The sequence below is a fragment of the Phaseolus vulgaris genome, chromosome 1 (assembly GCF_000499845.2).
Source record: "Phaseolus vulgaris cultivar G19833 chromosome 1, P. vulgaris v2.0, whole genome shotgun sequence".
NCBI lineage: Eukaryota > Viridiplantae > Streptophyta > Magnoliopsida > Fabales > Fabaceae > Phaseolus > Phaseolus vulgaris.
The window spans coordinates 36,695,552-36,715,071 of NC_023759.2; the positions used below are offsets into that span (position 1 = coordinate 36,695,552).

The 19,520-nt window shown below is 37.0% G+C and overlaps 1 pseudogene; it reads left to right on the forward strand.

The window, feature by feature from the left end:
* The first annotated feature begins 15,451 nt into the window (after window positions 1–15,451).
* Window positions 15,452–18,349, forward strand: LOC137814043 (disease resistance protein RGA2-like; annotated as a pseudogene).
* Window positions 18,350–19,520: the final 1,171 nt, after the last annotated feature.

The window sequence follows — 19,520 nt, forward strand, 5'->3', positions numbered from 1 at the left end:
CTTTCTGGATGCTCACAATTTCTTGAATCCTCTTGGTCTGTCGGGGTGTGTCCAAGGTCTAGTTTTCTCCTCATCATTTCATTCTCGGCCTTCAGGTCGGCTATCTACTTTTCGTTTTTCTGTAGCAAGTTCTCAAGTTCTTTCCTCATTGCTAACATCATGGTTATCGAATTCGCGGTCGGTTCTTCGCTCTGTCTATCGTTTCTCATCATGCTCCGGGTGGTTACCATGCGGTTGTTCGATAGGTTTTTCTTTCGGCCCCACGGTGGGCGCCAAAATGTTCTTACAATTTATCCAAGACCGAATGTCCCTTATTGAATTCCTCCTGTCTTCTCTTTGATTTCGATCGCTCTTCTTAGATATTTGAGAGGGGGTACATGCAAAGGCACTCCGACGCTTAAGTCAGATGAGATCAATTTGAATGATCTAGTTTAGGATTTAGAATAGCATTCCTTTCACCACGGGGATCCCCTCTTATTTATACTATTCTAGTGGGCCTTGCCCTGTCATAACGATTAAGGTAGGCCCAATAAGTGCATAATCATGCTTTGTTACTCCTAATTAGGATTAATGTATTTAACCTGAAACGTGACGTTGATCTTTTTTGCCGAGAGGCTGATAGGCCGTGGATATAATTAGGCATCTGGTCTTTCGGTCTCCACAGAGAGGTTGATGGACATCAGTTCTCGGTGAATTGGCTTACCTGTTGATGAGTGAAGACAAAAAAAAAATCATTAAGATTCGCCTACTAAATCCAACATTAGTAAGTTAAATATGATTAAAATTTTTGAGATAAATAAAGACTACTTAAGAAAAAAATTTCTCCTACATGAAATAAAGAAAAAAGATACTGGTTTTTGAAGAGCTTTTATCAAGAAGAATTTCATAATTACTGGAAAGAATACTACACAGGTTTAGAATCAGTTCAAGAAAATATTCTTTATTTTAGATGGTTTGAACAAACTGGTTAGACAAATAAAATCTAAATGTCATAAAAATCGATGAAAAAAAAAATGAAGAACTTTGACCAACAAAATTGCTGTAAAATCCCAGCTTTAGAAGAAATAAAATTCCCAAATATTGAAAACAAGGAGGTAAGAACTTCCCCTATTGAAATGCTTAGAGAAAATGAGAAATAGATATAAAAGACGTTCAAAATATTTGAATATTCATAGTCAACCCGATTATAGCAATCAATTATACCAAGTAGCAATAACTACAAATAACAATGAATCAACTGTAGGAAACAAAAGTAAAAGGTTAGAAAAATCATTAATAAAACCGTTTAATTTCTCCAAACAAGAATTAAAAGATCTGAAAATAGGAAGATATGCTAATACAACATTAAGAAATTAATAGAAAATTAGATTGTATAATCTGAAATGTCCTACTTTAAAAGCTTTTAGAATGTATACCGATAACTTTATGACAACGTATTAACTAGAGAAAACCGTAGAAAACAACACCATATACAAATACGAAAAAAATCACAAGGTTACCACCACTGAAAATAATACCAATAAATCTACGGATAGATCAAGAATATTTTGCTATAAATGTGGAAGGATTGACCACATGAAAAAATATTGTAAAGTAAAAGAAAAAACTTAATAAACTAAATATGAGTGAAGAATTGAAAGAACAAATAGCTAATTTACTCCTGTATAAAAAGCATAATTAGAAATAATTTATTTATTTATTTATAGAATAAGAAATAAAAAACAAAGGGAACTAGAATAAGAATTTTTTTTAAGTATAATTAGAAATAAAGAAAGCCAAATAAGTCACATAAAAAACGAGTTAAATATAAAAGAGTTTAGAAAAAGTAATTAAATACATAACAAAATTTAAAGAAATAAAAAGCGAATTTATATCTGAAGTATATATCTTGTGAAATACTACCGCTTTCTGACAGAGAAAGAAATTTATTTATCGTAAAACTTCTATACGAAGAAGGCTTTCAAGAAAATACATAAGGTTTTCAAGAAAATATATAGGAAACCTTAACCGATCGATCCACCTGCTTCATCAAAGAAATATGATGCTAGCAATGCTAGCAGGCTGAATGATAACTTTGAAAAAAAAAATTCTTTGAAATTTTTATAAGAAGTGGTGAAAGAGCCGAACAAAACATTATCCGCCCGGCTAATAAGCGAATGCTAACTAACAGGCTAGGACGGGTAGGAGGTATAGTAATAGAGAAAACAAGAAGGGGTTGGATACAACCGGAAAACATCACATATCAGGTGGAAGACCTGAATGGATGCCCAAGTGTTTGGGTGAAGCTGTGAAGGACCCACGTTGAGCGTCTGAAGGACGCCCATCGAAAATTTATCGAAAGACAAAGAAACGTGTAAAGTTCGTGAATAAACAAGAATACATGTAAAAGAAAGGTAACCTGGTGAAAGACCGATCCAAGCATATTATCTCAGTCGGTAAGCAAGACTCAACAATCAAAAAATTAAAACGAGCATCTGCCTTCAAAATTGGGACCTTACCCAAAAAATCAGAAATGGCGGTCTCAGTCCTGAAAGCAGAGGTGATCCTAGTCACTTTAAGATCCACCTAGCCAAGTCCCATAAGGGGAGATGACTGCTCAGGGGAGCCTGACCGGTCGGATGCACATCCCGGGTCGTCACCCCGAGCCGTACCCTCTACGGGATGCAACACTTGGATTGCATTGACCGATTGTTGGGTATGAAGCCAGGACCAATTGGGTTGGGCTAACTAGATACCATGTTTAGTGAGTGGGCTTAATCATTGTTTTCCCTTTATAATTTATATTTAAAGAGATCATTGTACTTGTAATTGGTGTGCAACAGGACAGAATGAAAACCTAATAGTTGCCCGTGTGGATGTAGGTTGCAGTTGGCGACCGAACCACGTTAAATCCTGTGTTGTTTATTTTCTGCAGTTGATTCGTGATTATGCGTGTTGCTTTCGTGTGTGTTTTTCCCATCAAGTGGAATCAGAGCTTGGTTCGTTCACACACTAGAGATTCGATTAGCAGAAATTAATCGACTTGAGACGTGAAAATTGCGGCTTCAGCAACGTCCCAAAGCGAGGGTTTCGTAGAGGCGGCAACAACATCCCAAAGCCAGGGTTTCACAGAGGCGGCAATAGCGTCTCAAAGCTAGAGTTTCATAGGGGTTGCAGCGGTATCCCAAAGCTAGGGTTTCACGGCGGCCTAGGATTCGCGACAGCCCAAACCTGCTACTCGCGGCAGGCGCGTGCAGCGATGGTGCGTGTCCAGGCAGTGCGATGGAGTGCACCAGTGTGGCGGGGGATCGCGTTTCGCGAAGAAAAAGTGCAGGTGCTTGCGATGAACGAGAAGGCATAGAGGTGCAGTGCAATGGCACTGACAGAAGACGCATGGTGGCGCATGCATTTTTTTGCTGGTGCAGTGAAGGTGCAGTGCTAGGCGTGAGGTGTGTCTGTTTTTCGCTGCGGCACAAAGTTATGATAGTTCATTTACTGAGCACATCAATATTTGGTCTTAGCCAAACTTACGTCAGTGGGCATTAAGTTCGATGATGAAGTTCAAGCTTTACTACTGATATTGTCATTACCTGACAGTTGATCCGGAATGGTTACAACAGTTACCAGTTCAGCAGGATCTGATGGATTCACTTTTGAAAAGATTCGGGATCTTATTCTTGGTGAGGATGTTCGAAGAAAGAGTTCTGGGGAATTATCTAGTGAATCTCTATATGTCATCAGAGGTAAGAACAATATCAGAGATATTGAGAGCAAGAACAAAAGAAGGAGTTAGTCAAAGACTCGGGATTGCTCAAGTGTAACATGTTGGAACTGCAAGGAGGTGGGGCATTTCAGGAATCAACGCCCAAATGATAAACAAGTCAACTTTGCAGAAGACTCCGTTGACGAGGACCTTTTAGTTGTTGCGCGGATAACAGTGTGGATTCCTGGGTCATGGATTTTGGTGCTTCATTTCATGCTACCCAAAGCAGTGAAGCATTGCAAAATCTAGTTATTGGAGACTTTGAAAAGGTAAGACTAGCAGACAACATAACTCTTGATGTTACGGGCATGGGTGACATAGTGTTGAAGACACCAATTGGTTTCTGGACTTTGAAGAATGTAGAGTTATTCCAAGTTTGACGAAAAGTTTGATTTATGTTAGGCAGTTGGACGAACAGGGACATGAAGTGAAGTTCAGAAATCAACAGTGGAAGGTCGTAAAGGGAAATCTTGTCATGGCCTGCAGAAGAAAGAGAGGTTTGTTGTATGTGGTCAGATTACCGTTTGAGGGAGTGACCATCCCAGTTCAGAAGATAAATAAAGTCCGGTTCACAGAATCTCGTGGGCAGAAGAAGGTTGTCTTTACAAGAGAGAAACCCAGAATCACAGGTCAAATTCAGGATGAATGAACATGGAAAGGTTTAGGTAGACCAGTAAGAGGTACTTATGGCATTGGGAGCATGGGTCGTGTTTCAACTGAGGTTCCTAGATGACATTGGGTTACGAGAACCAGCATTCCAGCGGTTGAAACTTCTCCAGAAAATTTCTTGTTGAATATGGAGAGTGTTTGTTCTCAGGTTGTTCCAGGATCCGACAGTTCTTGCAATTGGGAATCGGTAGGAACAAAGAACGGGTCAGTGAGTTTTAACGAATTCTTCAAGATGATTAAGAAGGATGGTGGAAACTAGAGGTGGAAGATTGAGTTCCATCGACAGATTACAGAAGTACATGTACACAGTTGAAGCGCAGGTGAACATTGTTCCGTGGCTTCTAGTGGGATATTGTTGGGTATAAAACAAGGATCAATTGGGTTGGGCTGACTAGACACCATGTTTAGTGAGTGGGCTTAATCATTGTGTCCCCTTTATAATTTATATTTAAAGAGATCATTGTACTTGTAATTGGTGTGCAACAGAACAAAATGAAAACCTAATAGTTGTCCGTGTGGATGTAGATAGCAGTTGGCGATCGAACCACATTAAATCCTGTGTTGTTTATTTTCTACAGTTGATTCGTGATTATGTGTGTTGCTTCCGCGTGCGTTTTTCCCATCACCGATAAGGTCTCAGACAAGGAAGAGTTGGAAGAAGAAGAAGAAGACGAGGACAACAAAGACTCAGGAAGGGGAGAAGGGGGAGATGAAGAAGAGGAGGTAGGACGAGACAAAGAAGACATAACTAACATTTTGGAACACGCGAAGAGCAGCTCAATACGACGAGGAGTGTTCAAGTCTTGAAGCAAAGATTAAAAAAGTGGTAGTGTCTCAACACTATTGGGACCACTATTTATAGCCCTGGGGAGTCTCTGGAGACGAAGCCTCACAATCATCTCAACTATTAGATCTCCTCCAATCGAATGGTCCTCGTCACTTGGCATCTTAAAAAACCCTATAAATGCACGTTGTGTTGAACCAAGTGGTGTTCAAGCTTTGAAGAATCCAAAACCCTTTGAAGGACGTTGAAGGCTAGGCTGTGCTTGCTGTTGCTGAGTTGTCTTAGATAGGATCTGGGGCAGATTGAGTTTTGTAATCCACTCTTGATTGAATCCAAAGCATAGGCATTCTCAATCTTTTTAAAAGAAAAAGTGTTTTTCAAGCTAAGTGAAAAACAACCTGTTGTTTTGTCAAAACAACCGATTGTTTTATACTCAGGTGTTTTTAGAAAAGATTGAAAACTGTTTTTCAAATGGTTGAGCTGTTAAAACCTAAACAACCGATTGATTTGAGGAAACAACCGATTGTTTGTTTTGGTACCATAACAGAAAAATGGTTTTTGTTTTGACTGAGCTTTAAATGATTTTAACTAATTACGCTCCAGTCTTTAATGCTTTGACCAATCTTTAAATACAATGAATAGTTTGTTAAGATTTGGTAACAAACATCATCTTTGAATATCTTCAGAAAAACAGATTTGAGTAAGAACAATTAACACAAGTTTTTGAGTTTTTCAAAGAGTTGAGATTGCTTAGAGATTGAGATTGATCAAAGTGTGTGAGATAGGATTTCTGCTTGTATTAATTTCAGATTTCCTTATGTAACAAGTGTAATCCTTGTATCTGTTGAACAAGAATCTTTGTGTGTTTGCTGAGAAGTGCTGTGTGTTCTTGAGGGGATCAAGATCAGCATTCTTAGTGTTGGTGTGTTGGCTAAGAGAAGTGTGTGTCTTGAGGGGATCAAGGTCACTTTCTTGGTTATGTTGTAAGTGATCTAGGTTTGATTGCTTAGTGGTGTTCCTCAGTGGTTTCTCAGAAGACTGGATGTAGCTCTGGGTTTAGAGTGAACCAGTATAAATCTCTGTGTGCATTTTCTCTATCCCTTAACTCTTTAAATTCAGTTTTGATATTTGTAAACTAGTATAAACAACTGATTGTTTCTGCGAAACAACCGATTGTTTCTGCGAAACAACCGATTGTTTCTGCGAAACAACCGATTGTTTTGTTGGTGTTGTGCTTTTAGCTTTGTGTTTTGAAAAAATGATTTCTTAATCAAGATATTCTCGAAGTAATTTCATTCAAGGCTTAAAAGTTTTCGAAATCCCTCTTTAAATCATTCACCCCCCTCTAGTTTAAAGCCATATATTCTAACAATTGGTATCAGAGCTTGGTTCTTGAAAGCTATTCAAGTTGATCCAAAAAAAAAATTTATGGCTGGAAAACAATCTTTTGAGGAAGGTGCTTCAATCTACAAACCACCTTTATTCTGTGGATTGAATTACAAGTATTGGGAAGCCAGAATGAAAATCTTTGTGGAATCTATTGATCAAGGAATTTGGGATTCAATTGAGAATAGTCCTTACATTCCAAAGTTTAAAAAGAATGGTTCTTTCATTGCAAAACCTTTGTCTCAATGGACCAATGATGAATGTAAAATGGCCAAGCTTGATTGTACTACTGAAAACATAATAGCTTCTGCACTAGATACTAATGAGTTTTTCAGGATATCAAAATGCAAAACTGCTAAAGAGATGTGGGACACACTCAAGGCTGCTCATGGAAACAATGAACCAAAGGAGGCAAGGTTAAAGAGTCAAGCAAGAAGGAAAAGAAGGAAAAACAAGAAAAGCCTCAACATCTGCTTCATGGCCAGAAAGGAGGATGACTCAAGTAGTGTAAGTTCATCTAACTCCTCAAACTCTGAAAATTATGGTCAATTACTTCTAGCTTTTCAAGAAATACATGAAGAAGCCAACCGATTGGCCCTCTTGAACAATCGGTTAAAAGAAAAGAATAGCTGGCTTGAAAACAGAGTAAAATCACTGGAAGAGAAATTAGAAAATTCAAAAACAGATTTTGAAAACCTTGAAATCATTTACAAAAACTCCTCTTGCAAGTGTAATACTCTTTTTTGTGAAAATTGCGAAAATCTTGAAAATAAGGTTCACTATCTTGTTAAAACTGTGGATAAGCTTTCTAAAGGTCAATCCAACTTTGAGAGTGTCTTGGCATCTCAAAACTGTGTTTTTGGAAAAGCTGGATTGGGTTTTAACCCACAAAATAAACAAGATAGATTTTCAAAATCATTTTCGAAAATGCCAGAAAAACAACCGATTGGACCATCGAAACAACCGATTGTTACATGCTTCTATTGCATGAAAAGAGGTCATTCTGTGAGGTTCTGTAAAATTAGAAAATCTGTTGTTCCTAGAGACTTTAAGAAGTGGATTCCTAAGTGCAATAAAGATTCAATTGATGAATATAAACAAAATGGACCCATATTCATAAGGGGACCAAATCTTTGTACTTGAAAATCTTCTTTGTAGGAAATCTTGGAGGAGAGCAAGCAACAATGGTACTTGGACAGTGGATGTTCCAAACACATGACAGGGGACAAAACAATGTTCCTGAGCATCTCCTTTAAGCAAGAAGGGCATGTCACCTATGGGGACAACAATAAAGGAAGGATTCTTGGGAGAGGATCCATAGGAGACAAAGACATCTTGGTCATCCATGATGTGCTCTATGTAGAAGGTCTAAAGCACAATCTGTTGAGCATTAACCAACTATGTGACAAGGGATATCAAGTGATGTTCAAGCCAAACACATGTGAAATTTATCTACCCAACACCAAAGAGGTAATGTTGGTAGGTAAGAGAGTCAATAATGTGTATCTTCTAGATATCTCTTCACCATGTTCAATTGGATGTCTTCTATCCAAGCAAGATGAATCTTGGCTTTGGCATAAAAGAATTGCTCATATTCACATGAATCACTTGAACAAGATAATTTTAAGGGATCTTGTGATTGGGCTACCAAAGCTCAAGTTTGAGAGGGATCACATTTGTGAAGCGTGCCAAAAAGGGAAACAAGTGAAAAGTTCTTTTAAAATAAAAAATGTTGTTTCTTCTTTAAAACCCCTTGAACTTCTTCACATGGATCTCTTTGGACCCTCAAGAACTATGAGTCTTGGTGGAAATTATTATGCTCTTGTTATTGTTGATGACTTTTCTAGGTTCACTTGGACTCTTTTCTTGGAATCAAAGAGTGATTCCTTTTCTGCATTCAAGAAGCTAGCAAGAAGGTTACAAAATACAAAGAACTGCAACATAGGCTCTATTAGAAGTGATTATGGAGGAGAATTCCAAAATGAGAAGTTCAACAAGTTCTGTGAGAAGATGGGGATTCTGCACAACTTCTTTGCTCCAAGAACTCCACAGCAAAATGGTGTGGTAGAAAGGAAGAACAGGTCTCTTGAAGAGCTAGCAAGGACAATGCTTAGTGAATCATCTCTTCCTAAGTACTTTTGGGCGGATGCAGTGAGCACGTCTTGTTATGTGATGAATAGAGTGCTTATTAGGCCCATTCTGAAGAAGACTCCATACGAACTATTCAATGGGAGGAAGCCTAACATCAATCATCTTAGAGTTTTTGGGTGCAATTGTTTCGTTCTCAACAATGGAAAGGAAAACTTGGGGAAGTTTGATGAGAAAGCGGATCTTGGCATCTTCATAGGGTATTCTCTCACAAGTCATGCATATAAAATCTACAATAAGAGGTTGATGACTGTAGAAGAATCAGTTCACGTTGTCTTTGATGAGGTAGATCACAGAAACATCCAAATCCCGAAGACTAGAGCTGAAGAGGATGAACAAAGCATCAGTTTGGAGAAGCTGGAAATCTGTACAGAAAAACAACCGGTTGATTCGCAAAAACAACCGATTAAAATTTTGCAACAGAGTGAGCTGCCCAAAGAATGGAGGATTCCTAGAGATCTGTCAGTGGAAAACATCATAGGGCAGATAAAGGAAGGTGTCTCCACACGTAGCTTCATCTCAAACTTCTGCAGGCACACAACTTTCATCTCACAAATTGAACCAAAGTCAATTGATGAAGCTCTCAAGGATGAGAAGTGGGTTGAAGCTATGCATGAAGAATTGAATCAGTTTGCAAGGAATGAGGTATGGTTTCTTGTCCCTAGAATAGATGAGATGAACATTATAGGTTCGAAGTGGGTATTCAGAAACAAGTTGGATGAAGATGGTGTGATCATAAGAAACAAAGCAAGGCTAGTTGCCAAAGGCTACAATCAAGAGGAGGGCATAGATTATGGTGAAACCTTTGCCCCTGTTGCTAGGTTGGAGGCTATGAGGTTGCTGCTGCCTTTTGCTTGTATGAGTGGTTTCAAACTCTACCAAATGGATGTCAAGAGTGCCTTCTTAAATGGCTACATCAATGAGGAAGTGTATGTGGATCAACCACCGGGCTTTGAAGATCATCAACATCCCAACCATGTCTTCAAGTTGAAGAAAGCTTTGTATGGACTGAAGCAAGCTCCAAGGCAGTGGTATGAGAGACTTAGAAACTTTCTGCTATCACATGGTTATGAAAGGGGAATGGTAGACAAGATTCTCTTCATCAAAAAGTCAAATTCAGAAATAATTCTTGTACAAATCTATGTTGATGACATCATCTTCGGTGCTACACAAGATAGGTTGTGTGAAGAATTTGTGGTTGCAATGAAAGGTGAGTTTGAAATGTCTATGATGGTAGAATTGTCTTTCTTTCTTGGATTGCAGGTTAAGCAAACAAAGGATGAGATTTTCTATGTCAATCAAAGTATTGCAAGGAGATTCTCAAGAAATTTGAAATGGAAAGCTGCAAAGAAGCAAGCACTCCAATGCCATCAAACTGCTATATGGATGCTGATTCTGCTGGAAAGAGTGTAGATCAAACCAAATACAGAGGATTGATTGGTTTTTTGCTATATCTAACAGCAAGTAGGCCGGACATCATGTTCGCGGTGTGTCTTTGTGCAAGATATCAAGCAAATCCTAAAGAATCACACTTCAAAGCTGCAAAAAGAATTCTGAAATATCTAAAAGGAACGTCAACTGTTGGGTTAAGGTATCCTTCTCACTCTCCAATTCACTTAATTGGTTATTCAGATTCTGACTTTGCAGGTTGCAAGCTAGATAGGAAGAGCACAAGTGGCACTTGCCACCTTCTTGGCTCAAGGCTAATCTCATGGAATAGCAAAAAGCAAGCATGTGTTGCTCTCTCTACTGCTGAGGCTGAGTATATAGTTGTTGGAAGCTACTATGCACAGATTCTATGGCTCAAACAACAACTTGTAGACTTTGGATTAAAGATCAGCAAAGTCCCTTTGATGTGTGATAACACAAGTGCCATCAATCTTACCAAAAATCAGATTCAACACTCAAGGACCAAACATATTGAGATAAGACATCATTTCATCAGGGATCATGTAAACAATGGGAATTGTGAAGTGAAGTTTGTGGAGACCAAACTGCAACTAGCTGACATCTTCACAAAACCACTACCAAAAGAGAGGTTTTTCTTCCTAAGAAATGAATTAGGTATCCTTGATCTTAATAATCTCTCTTAAATCTGTTTTGTTTCTGTTAAAGTCTATTTGTGAAGAAAAATAGGGGGAGAATTAATTGGTCTTGTGTATCCTTATCTGAAATTGTTTAATTCTGTTAAAATCTCTGATATAAAACTGTTTTCTGCTGCTGCTGATAAAAACAACCGATTGTTTCGAGTAAACAACCGATTGTTTATCAGGTTTTATGTTTTAAATGTGTGAAAAACTAACCTGCTGTTGTAAGAAACATTGGATGGTAGATATGCTATTTTTTGTAGGTACTACTTCAGATTCAATCAAGTCAAACACAAGCACCAGGGATTTGTCTTCATCAAATAGGAGGAGATTGTTGAACCAAGTGGTGTTCAAGCTTTGAAGAATCCAAAACCCTTTGAAGAATGTTGAAGGCTAGGCTGTGCTTGCTGTTGCTGAGTTGTCTTAGATAGGATCTGGGGTAGATTGAGTTTTGTAATCCACTCTTGATTGAATCTAAAGCATAGGCATTCTCAATCTTTTTAAAAGAAAAAAGTGTTTTTCAAGCTAAGTGAAAAACAACTTATTGTTTTGTCGAAACAACTGATTGTTTTATACTTAGGTGTTTTTAGAAAAGATTGAAAACTGTTTTTCAAATGGTTGAGCTATTAAAACTAAAACAACCGATTGATTCGAGGAAACAACCGATTGTTTGTTTTGGTACCATAACAAAAAAATGGTTTTTTGTTTTGACTGAGCTTTAAATGATTTTAACTGATTACGCTCCAGTCTTTAATGCTTTGACCAATCTTTAAATACAATGAATAGTTTGTTAAGATTTGGTAACAAACATCATCTTTGAATATCATCAGAAAAACAGATTTGAGTAAGAACAATTAACACAAGTTTTTGAGTTTTTCAAAGAGTTGAGATTACTTAGAGATTGAGATTGATCAAAGTGTGTGAGATAGGATTTCTGCTTGTATTGATTTCAAATTTGCTTCTGTAACAAGTGTAATCCTTGTATCTGTTGAACAAGAATCTTTGTGTGTTTGCTTAGAAGTGTTGTGTGTTCTTGAGGGGATCAAGATCAGCATTCTTAGTGTTGGTGTGTTGGCTAAGAGAAGTGTGTGTCTTGAGGGGATCAATGTCACTTTCTTGGTTGTGTTGTAAGTGATCTAGGTTTGTTTGCTTAGTGGTGTTCCTCAGTGGTTTCTGAGAAGACTGGATGTAGCTCTGGGTTTAGAGTGAACCAGTATAAATCTCTGTGTGCATTTTCTCTATCCCTTAACTCTTTAAATTCAGTTTTGATATTTGTAAACTGGTATAAACAACCGATTGTTTCTGCAAAACAACTGATTGTTTCTACGAAACAACCGATTGTTTTGCTGGTACTGTGCTTTTAGCTTTGTGTTTTGAAAAACTAATTTCTTAATCAAGATATTCTCGAAGTAATTTCATTCAAGGCTTAAAAGTTTTCGAAATCCCTCTTTAAATCATTCCCCCCCCCCCTTTAGTTTAAAGCCAAATATTCTAACACGTTGCGTCACACGTTTAGTCGCCGCCGCACGTTACATCAGCCCTCGAGAAACCCAACTCTCACCACAAGTCTCGGAAAGCTCAACCGTCACACTACTCTTTAAGACTCTTTGGATTAATCATCCTCAAGCCTGGGGGCAAGTGTACCGGTGAGAGCCGGACGAATGATTACATGTATCGGTCCCCATCACTAGGTCGACCGACATCTAAAATCTAGTTACGCTTAAGTAGAGTTAGTGAAGGTAATTCACAATTAGAAACTAGGTAATGTAGCCCTTAGCGCGGTCCAACTCCCTAATTTGTCCCAATAAGGAAGGCCCACTAAGGTAATATAAATAGCACATATATTCCAAGAATCAGGTATGTCATTATCTACAGTACTCTAAAACCTGAGTGTCCAATACTTTTGCTGACTTGAGCGTCAGAGTGTCTTCTGCATGTACCATCCGAGCCCGTGCTATGAGAAGACCAAGAGATGTGACGAGTAGAGAGGAAGAAGGAGCTTGCAAGGAAGAAGGTTGAAGCGTAGGACAACCAACCGATAGAGGAGTGATCTCAATAGTTCTATGGGTCTCAACCCCCATCCGAGAACACTTTATTTTAGATGGTTTGAACAAAACTGGTTAGACAAATTAAATCTAAATGTCATAAAAATCGATGAAAAATAATATGGAGAACTTTGAACAACAAAGTTGCTGTAAATGTAAAATCCCAGCTTTAGAAGAAATAAAATTCCCAAATATTGAAAACAAGGAGGTAATAACTGTTGGGTCTATTAGTGTCTAAGTTCAAGAGGGGAGGGGTGAATTGAGCTTATAAAATTTTCGCAAGAACACACAATTTTTCAGTATTCCAGAGGCAAAAAGAACAGATTGTTTTTACATGAAACAGATTGATTCTTCAGAGTAGTCTTGGCACAATTTGAATTTGTTCAATGTAAAATTGTGATCAACAGAGAATTATAACAAAATCAGATCAGTTTAATATTGTGAGGATGAATGATACAATTATGCTTAGAAATCAAGCAAAATTACTCAACACAAGATTTTGAGAGGAATGATCCTTTCTCAGGTTTTAATGAATGGACAGTTTGTTCACAAATCACTTAAACCATTATATACAGCAGCCTTGTTTATGATCAGAGAACTTTAACAAATAAGGAAGAACAGTTTTCACTTAAACCCAGAATTAACAGATTCAATTTCAAAAGAACAGATTTAGTTCTTGACATAATTAAACAAAAAACCAGAAATGAGTGCAGGGATGAGAAGACAAGGCACACAAGTTTTTATACTGGTTCACTCATACAGAGCTACATCTAGTCTCACCTTACCCCAAGGTGGAATTCACTAAAACCAGTACCAATCACTTACAAACACAGCAGTTCTTGAACACTACAAGAACAACATACACAATGCTGAAAAAAACCCTATTTCAGCACACCTTGCACTCCAAGAAACCCTATCAAGGAGTGACTAACACTTACACCTTTACAAAACAGAATAAAGGAAAGATTACACCTGAAAAGAAGATGCAAGAACTCAAAACCAGTAGTTCAATTTGCTGCAGAACTGCACCAGCACCTTCACCAAGATCAAAGGTTTCCTAGAACAAGCACACTTGAAAATCTCTTTGGAAAACCTTTCAAAAATCTTTCAATCCTTCTTCTCACATGGAAAGTGTTTGATCTCTGTCAAAAACGTAATTGCTCAGCACTAATTCATGTGAGAGAGACTTTTCTTTATATAGAAAACAGTTTCTAACTTCTTTTCAAAAAACAATTGAAAAGCAGTTATGAAAACAACAGATTCATTTTTGAACTTAACAGATTTATTTTATGAAAACTGCCAACTCAGCTAACTGAAATAACTGTCTGAGTTGTACCTTTGGTGCCCTAACTAACTTGTGAAAAACCTTTCAACTGATCAAAGGGCAAACCGATTCTTTCACAGTGAAACAGATTAAATGAAGACAAGTAGGCCAGCTCAGCTTTAACTGAAATAACGAACTAAGCTTTGTCTGTGGTCTCTAACAAAACTTTTAGTAAAGCCTTTTAACAGAGAAGAAATAAACAGATTCTTTCTCCATAAAACAGATTTATTTGTGTACTGATTTAAAACTTTTAAAAACATTTTAAAAAGTTTTTCAAAACCCATTTAACCACATCATGTGCTTGATCTAGACTTGGTTAGGCATCTAGGATAGGTTATACAGCAAAAGGCAATCATACACACTTACAAGCCTAATTACAAATGAATCTAAAAACCTATTACAATCTTCAAAGCACTCAAGCCATTTTCTTCATCAAACACACATCAAGTCTTGGTAGGGAAGAAGCTTCCTCCAGCTTCAACAATAACTTCCCCTTTTTAAATGCTTAGAGAAAAATGAGAAATAGATACATAAGACATTCAAAATATTTGAATATTCATAGTCAACTTCATTATCACAATCAATTATACCAAGTAGCAATAACTACAAATAACAATGAATCAAATGTAGGAAACAAAAGTAAAAGTTTAGAAAAATCGCTAATAAAACCGTTTCAATTCTCCAAACAAGAATTAAAAGATCTGAAAATAGGAAGATATGCTAATACAACATTGGAAGAAATTAAAAAAAAAAAAAATTTTAAATATATCAAAGGTAAACACCATACAAAAAGTTGAAGAAATCCTAAATCAAAATATTATAAACCCAATCATTTTCCAACTAGTAGAAACTATTATAAACAACCAACCCTATTGGACATTCAATTTGAAGAATGGGTGTTAGAACATCCCTCCACCTTTGATGGAAATGGCGTTACAGAATGGAATATTGATGGAATAACAGAACATCAAATTCGAAGAAAAATCTATAAAATAACTATGGTTGCATCACTCTAAAAAAGACTATTAAATTAATAATTGCTGGATTTAAAATGGATAGTATATTAAAAAAGGAGAGTCACCAACTTATTTTAAAACTCTCTTAATCTATTTAACGTTTTAATTAAAACATTAAAAAATAAACCTTGTAAAAGATATGAAATACTTCAGACTTAAATTCAATCCGTTGACTTAACCCCAAAAGATAAACAACTAAAAGTAACATTTAACCTTAAACAGTGAAAATTGACTAAGAGACTTGAGCTCTGTTTGTTGACTTGTAATAAGGCTATACGGGTATAATTGACATGTGGAAGGCCAAACCCCACAAACACAAACTTGTATAACAACTACTTTGTGCTCTTTCACCAAGAACATGGCCGAATATTTTGTCTTCGGAATTGCTGAATCACTGCTAGGGAAGCTTGCATCTAATCTTTATGAAGAAGTTTCTCGAGCCTTTGATCTGTATGAGGATGTGCAAGGTCTGAGAGACACCTTGTTAATTGTAAAAGGCATGCTGTTGGATGCTGAGGAGAAGAAGGAGAAGAACCATGGGTTGCGTGAATGGCTCAGGCAGATTCAAAATGTCTGCCTAGATGCGGAAGATGTGTTGGATGGATTTGAGAACCAAAGCCTGAGAAAACAAGTTCTCAAAGCTTCAGGCAGCACCAGGATGAAGGTAGACCACTTCTTTTCTTCATCTAATTCTCTTGTTTTCCGTTTTAGGATGGTTAGGCAAATAAAAAATGTTAGGCGTAGATTGGATAAGATAGCAGCAGATGGGAGCATGTTTGGTCTTGAGAAGATTGATATTGATCACAGCCGTCTGCAAAGGAGAGAAATGACTTATTCTCATGTTGATGCTTCAAGGGTTATAGGAAGGGAGAAGAATAGGGAAGAAATTATGAAGCTTTTGATGCAACCTCACCTTCATGGTGATGGTTATGGAGATCAAAGTGTTTGTGTTATTCCCATAGTAGGTATTGGAGGGTTGGGGAAGACCACACTAGCAAAGTTGGTGTTCAATGATAAGAGAATGGATGATCTTTTCCCGTTGAAGATGTGGGTGTGTATTTCTGATGACTTTGACATAAGACAGATAATTGTTAAAATCATCAACTCTGCTTCTGATCCAACCATTTCTGCTGTTCCTCAAGAAAGCATTAACAATTTAGATATTGAGCAGTTACAAAGTCGTCTTAGACATAAACTTTCTTACCAGAAGTATCTACTAGTCTTGGATGATGTATGGAATGAGGATCGTTCAAAATGGATAGAGTTGAAAGATTTAATTAAAGTTGGTGCAATTGGAAGCAAAATCATAGTGACAACACGGAGTCACTCAATTGCTTCCATGATGGGCACTGTTCCCTCGTATGTTTTAGAAGGTCTTTCTGCGGAGAATTGCTTATCTCTGTTTCTCAAATGGGCATTTAGGGAAGGTGAAGAAAAAGAACACCCAAATCTAGTGGAAATTGGAAAAGAAATAGTGAAAAAGTGCGGAGGGGTGCCACTAGCACTAAAAACATCAGGAAGTTCCCTGTTCTCAGTGCTTGATTTAGAAAGATGGGAAAATATGAGAGACCATGAGCTATGGAACCTAAAACAACAGAAAGATGACATTTTACCTTCCCTAAAGTTGAGCTATGATCAAATGCCATCCTATTTGAGGCACTGTTTTGCTTTCTTTTCTCTTTATCCTAAAGATTTTGGCTTTACCAGTGCTGAAATGGCTAACTTTTGGGTCACACTTGGATTACTTCGATCACCATTTGGAAATCAGAAGATAGAGAATGTTGGAAAACTATATATATGAGTTATATTCAAGATCATTTCTGGAGGACTTTGAGGACTTCGGCACAATGTACTATTTTAAACTACATGATTTGGTACATGATCTTTCGCTGTATGTTGCGAAAGAGGAGTTTCTAATGGTGAACTCCCACACTCACAAAATAGCTGAGCAAATAAGGCATATATCAGTTGTTGAAAATGACTCACTAAGCCATACTTTGTTCCCCAAGTTCAGAGGTGTGAGAACTATAATATTTCCCGTTGATGGAGTGGGTGTTGGCAGTGAATATCTTTTGGAAACATGGATAAAAAGATACAAATACTTACGTCATTTAGATTTAAGTGATTCCTTTTTTGAGACACTTCCTAATTCAATTGCTAAATTGGAGCATCTGCGACCTCTCAGTCTTGATAATAATTGTAGCATAAAAAGACTTCCTAATTCTTTTTGCAAACTCCAAAACTTACAAATGTTGTCTTTAAGAAGATGCTTGGGCCTTGAAACATTGCCTAAACGATTAGGGATGTTAATCAGCCTCCGAAAATTGTATATAACCACAAAACAGTGTATTTTGTCAGAGGATGAATTTGCAAGCTTGAACAGTCTTCATTCTTTGATTTTTGAATACTGTGACAATTTGAAGTTTTTGTTCCGAGGAGCACAGGCACAACTCCCATCCCTTGAAGTTTTGATGATTCAATCATGTGCGAACCTAGAGTCCTTACCTCTTCATCTTCTCCCTAAACTTGAGGTTCTGATTGTAACAAGGTGCGTGATGCTAAACCTGTCCTTCAACAGCGAAAGACCAATCCAAAGATTGATGATGAAATATTTGCATATTGAGGAATCTGCACGGCAACAGACATTGCCTCAATGGATTCAAGGAGCCTCCAACACTTTGAGAACATTGTCAATTTCAAATTGTCATTGTCTTGAGATGCTTCCTGAGTGGCTTAACACAATGACTCATCTTAAGATGCTCCGTATTGTTAACTGTCCTCAGTTGTTGCATCTCCCAAGTGACATGCATCGTCTACGAGCTCTTGAAGATTTGATCATAGATGGTTGCCCTGAATTGGGTCGAAAATGTGAACCAGAGTCTGGTGAGTACTGGTCCTTTATCTCTCACATCAAATGTGTTTCCATTGGAGAAACAAAGAAAAGGAAACTCCTTTTTCAAATGCTTTCACGACTGCGCTTGAACTGCACTAAGTAAAATTGAAATGATGCACACCATGGGAGCTGCAATTTAAATTCTGATCATGTATGAAATCATCTAACATTAATATTATTTTGTGGCCATCTTAACATATCTTCACACTTTATAGCTGGTATCTTGAATATTTCAATAGTCAATTTGAGATAAAAGATATGGGTTAATTGGATTTTTTGTTCTGCATGTCTGCCTATAACATAATCTGCTCTGCTTCTGTTCTGTTAACTTCATGTTCTTCTCAAACCACACAAAAAACAAGAGTTCTATCTTTGAACTACATATAATGGATTTGTATTCCATGCATATATGTCATTAATTTGTTCAGAATCCATCCATTTTAGATCTGCTGTGTGATTTGCATAAGTTATAACAGGATCATGGTTAGCACTATTTCACTGATTGATTCTGTTTTGTTCAGTAAATAGAAGAAACCTTCTAATAGTTTGTCGGGCTGTCATGAGTATTATGTGCAATATATTATTATATTATGGGAGCACAACTCTACCCTAGGCTTCTTTCACAAGTTACTTATTATATAATGACCAATTTACTAATTTATTTAACTTTAGTTTTTAATATTAATAAGTCCAATTTAGTTTATTAATTTTAAAAATCAATCTAATACAGATCATTCTGTGTAATTAGCAATGATACCAAATATATAATTGATAAACTAATTTACTTAAAGTAACGATATAAACTATTAGTGTTATTCCATACTATATACTAGTAGGCTATTGAGGGCAACCTCTCATATTGAGGCTGCGGAATTGAGAACTAAGAAGAGAATGAACTATTGTATGTTCCTAGAGACAAAATGCACGAATACCTTGTTTTGAAGCTTGACAGTACAACGATGTCAGGTAATCATCAATATGTGTGGATGTACCAAGTGTCGATGGAGGAACTTGTTGTTCTATCACTAGAAATAAAGCAATGGTCTTGGATAACATCGTACATATGATTGTTGACAGAAGGAAAAGCATCGAAAAGCCCAAATGAAGCAACTATCGTTTAATGTAATGCTTCACAGTACGTAGTATATGATGGAAATTTGTTTCGAAGAGTATTTTCAACTCCTTTATTAAGGTGCGTAGAGGACAACCATATTCGTCAGATAATAGAGAAGGTACATGAGGATATATGTTGCCGTCACATCGAGTAAAATTCTTAAGAACGATTTTCATTGACCTTTTTAGAGAGGAAATTTTTCTCAATTTGTTTAGAAATTCGCAACTGTCAGTGGCATGGAGAGTTAAATATCACACCACCAAAGTAATTGTACATGTCACATGGACACTCTACACACTCTACATGTCTAAT